The sequence below is a fragment of the Anolis sagrei genome, chromosome 4, assembly GCF_037176765.1.
Source record: "Anolis sagrei isolate rAnoSag1 chromosome 4, rAnoSag1.mat, whole genome shotgun sequence".
NCBI classification, from domain to species: domain Eukaryota; kingdom Metazoa; phylum Chordata; class Lepidosauria; order Squamata; family Dactyloidae; genus Anolis; species Anolis sagrei.
The window spans coordinates 214,013,130-214,019,667 of record NC_090024.1 but is presented as its reverse complement, the minus strand read 5'-3'; positions in this window follow the sequence as shown (position 1 = coordinate 214,019,667).

Sequence of the window (6,538 nt, the reverse complement as noted above, 5' to 3'; positions counted from 1 at the left end):
AGGGAAGTAGGGACAAGCCGAAATGAATTGCCCAGCAAATATGTACACACATAAGAAAAAGTGATTGTGTGTGTGTGTGGGGGGGGGGGGGGGAGGGCACAGATTCTCAGATTACTCCAGGGCTTTGCAGCTGATAAATAAATCTGCCTTTCCTCAACCTGGTAACCTCCAGAGGTGTTGGTCACCAGCTCTCACAACCAAGTTATGCCAGCTGGAAACTTTTATAAGGATACTCTATGTGAGTTTCACTTCTAAGATTTTTTTAAAAAAAATAATATATGCCAACAAAGACTTTGAGAAAAGCACTGTTTTAGTAAGAATTTTAGTAAAATTCAGAACTGTTGGTAGAGGAAAAGAGGAATCTGACAGAACTGTGGTCCTTCAAATGTTGTATAATTGTGACTTTTAAAAACCTAGTCAGCTTGATCAATGTTGTTGTATGATAGATGCTACAATCCTTCCCCGGCGAAGATACCACCAGTTGCCGGCGAGGATTCCTCCAGAGGCCGGAGCAAGCTGCTGGGCCGCGGGCCAACTGGCCAAATCGAGCCGAAGAGAGACGGTCCCTTGCCGGGTGGCTTCGGCCTGCGGCCTAACCATCTGGACCTGTTTGTCTCCCTCGGCCGCTGGGCCAACTAGGCTTTCCACCTTTGCCTATTCTGCCCGGGCCCTACTGCCTTTCCATCTGGCCCTCACCAGCGGCCAAGCGGCGGCCCCCCCCATCTGAGCTGACCGCCACCGTGTCGACCACCTCCGGAGGTCCATCCGCTAATTTACATCAAACGTCAGCTATTTACATCTGAATCATAGCACTTTACTAACTGCCAGTCTCCTGACCACTGTGTACATTTTGCGAACATTGCACGGTATAATCCGTCCTACCTCTGCTGCTAATGTGGTAATAAGACCATAATATAGCGCTTAGTGGCGCCTGTTCCGTAGCCAACTGTTTGCACTTTACCAACTGTGGCACTTTACCCCTCCCAACTCCTCCTGCCGCACTTTAGTAGTATAGAGGGCCAAATATTTTCTGTTGAGGCTGTTGCACTTTAATATCTTGTTGCACTTTAAAAACCTTGCACCTTAAGAATTACTCGGTAGCCGCGGAATTTACCTTGCACTTTGCACTTTAAGACTCTAGTATTCAAGGACCATCCTATTTCGCGGCTAACGCTTGCCTCCGGTACCCTTCATCTACCGAAGTGTCCATTTCCATCCATGTGGTCCCCCACCCTCCTATGCTTACTGTCTCTGTCACTATTATCTGGTGGAAGGGGCAGGGGAGGTAGTGGGCTGGAACCTGTGGGAAACAATGAGGGGAGGAGGGGGGATGAAGAAGGCCAGCACAATTGGCAAGATAAAACGCCAACATCCCAAACAGCTGGTGAAAGTGTGATTAAGACCCTAGCCAGAAATAGCGGCATGGAGGAGGGGAGGTGTTCCACTAGCCGAGGGCCCCCCATAGAGGTTGTGGTGGGAAGGAGGAGATGCGGGAAAAGGAGACCTCAAATTCGGCCAAATTCGGACCACTTATCTATAATCAAAATTCCAAATCGGTCTCCTAAGGTAAATTGGTGTAACCAGGTGAGCGGACCCTCCGGTCTGAATGTGGTGCTGTTGAACGCCAGATCTGTCAACGGAAAAACGACCTGGATCCAGGACTTAATCCTGGACGAACGGGCAGATCTGGCGTGCATCACGGAGACCTGGTTGGATGAAGCTGGAGGAGTAAATCTGACCCAGCTTTGTCCTCCGGGTTTCTCCGTGCAGCACCAACCTAGATCCGGAGGGCGGGGAGGCGGGGTCGCAGTGGTCTATAGGGACTCCATCCATCTGACCAGGTGCCCCATCCCGCAGACCGCAAATTTCGAAAGCGTCTACCTGAGGGTGGGTGACCGGGACAGTATAGGGATTCTAGTAGTGTACCGTCCACCTCGCTGCACTACAGTCTCCCTACCTGAGCTAGCGGGGGTGGTCTCGAGCCTGGCATTGAAGTCTCAACGGCTTCTTGTGCTGGGAGACTTCAACGTCCATGCCGAGACGACCCTCACAGGCGCGGCTCAGGACTTCATGTCTGCCATGGCAACCATGGGGCTGTCCCAACAAATATCTGGCCCCACCCACTGTGCTGGACACACATTGGATTTGGTTTTCTGTCAGGGATGGGAACAGGGTGGCGGTGTGGAGGAGTTGTCCATCTCTCCGTTGCCATGGACCGACCACTTCCTGATCAGATTTAGGCTCACTGCGCCCCCTAACCTCTGCAAAGGTGGAGGACCCATTAAGATGGTCCGCCCCAGGAGACTGATGGATCCGAATGGCTTCCTGACGGCTCTTGGGGATTTTCCCGCCACCTCGGTAGGTGACCATGTCGAAGCCTTGGTGGCTCTCTGGAATGGGGAGATGACCAGGGCTATTGACATGATTGCTCCGGAACGTCCCCTCTCAAGTAGCCGAGCTAAACCAGCCCCTTGGTTTACTGAGGAGCTGGCAGCTATGAAGCGAAGGAAGAGGGAACTAGAGAGCGTGTGGCGTTCGGAACCGAGCAAGTCAAACCGAGCACGGTTTGTGTCCTTTCTTAGGGCATATGCCGCGGCAATAAAGACCGCAAAGAAAACTTTCTTTGCGGCTACTATTGCGTCTGCAAAGAACCGTCCGGCGGAGCTGTTTCGGATTGTCAGAGGTCTTTTAACTCCCGCCTCTGCAGGTGGGAGCCCTGACAATTCGGTCGCGCGCTGTGAAGCATTTGCTCGGTTCTTCGCAGACAAAGTCGCCTTGATCCGTTCTGGGCTGGACGCCGCGTTAGATGCAGACTCTGTGGATGTAACGAGAGCACCTGCTTGTCCTATTTTGTTGGATTCTTTTCAGTTTGTGAAACCCGAGGATGTGGACAAGATACTTGGAGGAATGAGGCCCACCATGTCCATCCTAGACCCCTGCCCATCCTGGCTTCTGAGAGAGGCCAGAGGGGGATTGGCCGAGTGGGTAACAGTGGTGGTGAATGCCTCCCTTCGGGAAGGCAAGATTCCAGCGAGCCTAAAACAGGCTATTATAAAGCCGCTGTTGAAGAAGCCATCACTGGACCCCACTAAATTGGACAACTTTCGGCCTGTTTCCAATCTCCCCTTTTTGGGCAAAGTCATGGAAAGCGTGGTGGCCTCACAACTCCAGGTATTCTTGAGAGACACGGATTATCTGGATCCGGCACAGTCTGGTTTCAGACCGGGGCATGGTACCGAGACGGTCTTGGTCGCCTTAGTGGATGATCTGCGCCGGGAGCTAGACAGGGGGAGTGTGTCCCTGTTGGTGCTCCTGGACCTCTCAGCGGCCTTCGATACCGTCGACCACGGTATCCTTCTGGGGCGCCTTGCGGAAATGGGTCTTGGAGGCATTGCTTTGCGGTGGCTCCGGTCATTTCTGGAGGGTCGCACCCAGAAGGTGTCATTGGGGGACTCCTGTTCCGCACCACAACCTTTGACTTGTGGGGTGCCACAGGGTTCCATACTGTCCCCCATGCTGTTTAACATCTACATGAAGCCGCTGGGTGAGATCATCCGGAGTTTCGGGGTGCGGTGTCATCTGTACGCAGATGATGTCCAACTCTGTCACTCCTTCCCACCTGCTACTAAGGAGGCTGTCGAGGTCCTGAACCGGTGCCTGGCCGCTGTAACGGTCTGGATGAGGGCGAACAAACTGAAACTAAATCCAGACAAGACAGAGGTACTCCTGGTCAGTCGCAAGGCGGAACGGGATATAGGGTTACAGCCTGTGCTGGACGGGGTCGCACTCCCCTTGAAGGCGCAGGTTCGCAGCTTGGGTGTGACCCTGGACTCATCGTTGAGCCTGGATTCCCAGGTTTCAGCGGTGACCAGGGGAGCATTTGCACAGCTTAGGCTCGTGCGCCAGCTGCGCCCGTATCTCGGGAAGTCTGACTTGGCCACGGTGGTACACGCTCTTGTCACATCCCGCCTGGATTACTGCAACGCTCTCTACGTGGGGCTGCCCTTGAAGACGGCCCAGAAGCTTCAGCTGGTCCAGCGTGTGGCAGCCATGTTACTAACTGGAGCGGGTAGCAGGGAGCACACAACACCCTTGTTGTCCCAGCTCCACTGGCTGCCGATTTGCTACCGGACCCAATTCAAGGTGCTGGTCTTGGCCTACAAAGCCCTAAACGGTTCCGGCCCAAAATACCTTTCTGACCGCATCTTGGCCTACGAGCCCACGAGGACCTTGAGATCGTCTGGGGAGGCCCTTCTCTCGATCCCGCCTGCATCACAGGCACGGCTGGCGGGGACGAGGGAGAGGGCCTTCTCGGTGGTGGCCCCCCGGCTGTGGAACACTCTCCCGGCACACATCAGACAGGCGCCCTCCCTCATGTCCTTTCGAAAAAGCCTTAAGACCTGGCTGTTCGAGAGGGCATTTAATTAAGTGCTAAGCAACAACATTACGGTAATGAGAACTGGAATGGTATAAGGAAAATAAGACTGGCTATGATTCTACTAAGAGACGAAGCGGATTTTTATGTAGTTTGTATTTGTTGTATAGTCATATGTTGTTGATACTGGCCTCTGTAACTGTCTTTTTATGTGTACTGTACACCGCCATGAGTCGCCCGTAAGGGCTGAGAATGGCGGTCAATAAGTGCATCTAATAAATAAATAATAATAATAATAATCCAACAACATCAAGCAGGATTCAAAATGTTGTACCCCTACTTTATCCCTATTGCAATTAAATATGGTCATATATCTGCCTCCAACAATCTAGACATCATGGTCACATACGTATTCTTGCCCAACTGATACTGGCTGGTGAGGGGCAGTTGGTGGGTGGAGCACATTTCAGATATATTGCTGACCATGTAGTCTCTAAGGAAGGCTTTCTTACTGATGGATTCTACCTACAGGAAATTGTACAGCCCCAATTTCCTGGTAATTAATATGCTTTATCCATAACACAGAAGTGTGTGGTATAAGTTTGCCCAACAGCTTTTTAAGGTTGTGAGTTGCTTTGGGTCTCAGTTTCTGAGATACAAGCAGGATAATCATTGGCTGAGACAGTAACACCTTTGTCATGTATGGTTCCATGTATGCAAACTTTGTTTAATGCATAAAATGATTATAAATATTGCATAACGTTGTCTTCAGGCTGTGTATAAGGTGCATATGAATCAAAATGAATTTTATTTTTAAACCTGAGTCCTATTGCCAAGATATTCCATTATGTACATATATGCAAACATAGGCATGCCAAAATCCATTCAAGACACTACTGGCCCCAAACATTTTGGATAAGGGACGCTATTTATTTATTTATTTATTTATTTATTTACTGTATTTGTATACCACCTTTCTCACCCCTCAGGTGACTCAACCTGTACTACACTACATTTTGTCCCCACCCCAGCCTATGGCACCTAATGAGTCCCATTTCAACATGCTGATGGAACCAAACCTACGTTTTGAATTGACTTGAAGGAGCTATCCAAGGTGCTGGGTCTATTTATGTGCTGGGTTTGACCAGATTCGAAAGCAGATTCACACACTGATACAGGATCCTTCAGGCATGCCTGGAGCAAACTCAGCTCTGCTTGGGCTAACTTGGCCAATGCTGTTTTTCGGGGGGGGGGGGGTGTTTTTGACAAAGGCAGCAGGAAGTTTCCATATCACCAAATTCAGCTCTGGCTTTTTAGCTGCAATAAAATGAGTTACGCCAGGGACTAAACCTAACCTGAATAAATACAACACTTTGGACCTATTTTAATTAAAGCATGCATAGCAGGTTCAATGCCCCACTGAAATGGGAGCCACCAATCACAGCTTGGGTTTTTTTTCTCCTCCAAGGTTTTGTATACATCTGGGATCCATGGCATTCTTTCTCTTAGTTGAAATACAACTTTTGTAACAAAATTTGTTATAAAAGTTTGTAACAAAACATACGAATACAAGTATTGACTGGAATATTAGAACACAAGGAGATCTGACATTGATGATTGGCTCTGAAGAAATGGAATAATTGCAACTCCTACTCTCACTGTCTGTTTGTGGCCTGTGTCAACCTACTCTTCATGACTTTCAAGAAAATCACAGAGCTCAAGGGGAAATTACTTAAAGCCAGTGTCTACCCCAACATTGTGTTTTATTTTTGTTTTTTTCTCTCTCAATACATTACGATTGTACCCTCAGTTCACTTCTGATATGATAAATAAATAACCCCAACTGAAGCTAATTAATAAAAAATCAAAGTTTATGTAAGTTTCACTTATTAAAATGTTTCATTCTATTTGGCAGTAACAATGAGATACAGCTCCAATGGAGCCAGCATAGTGTAGTGGTTTGAACATAGGATGATGATCTGGAGAACAGGATTTAAATCCCTGCTTGACCATGAAAACCTACTGGGTGACTCAGAAAACCCTGGGATAGTTTCACTTTAGGGTTGCCCTAAGTGGGAAATGGACTGAAGGCACACAACAGCAGCCTAGGAGTTAATCCCCAAAACCCTCCAGCCAACATGAGGTATTCCCAAAGAGAAACTT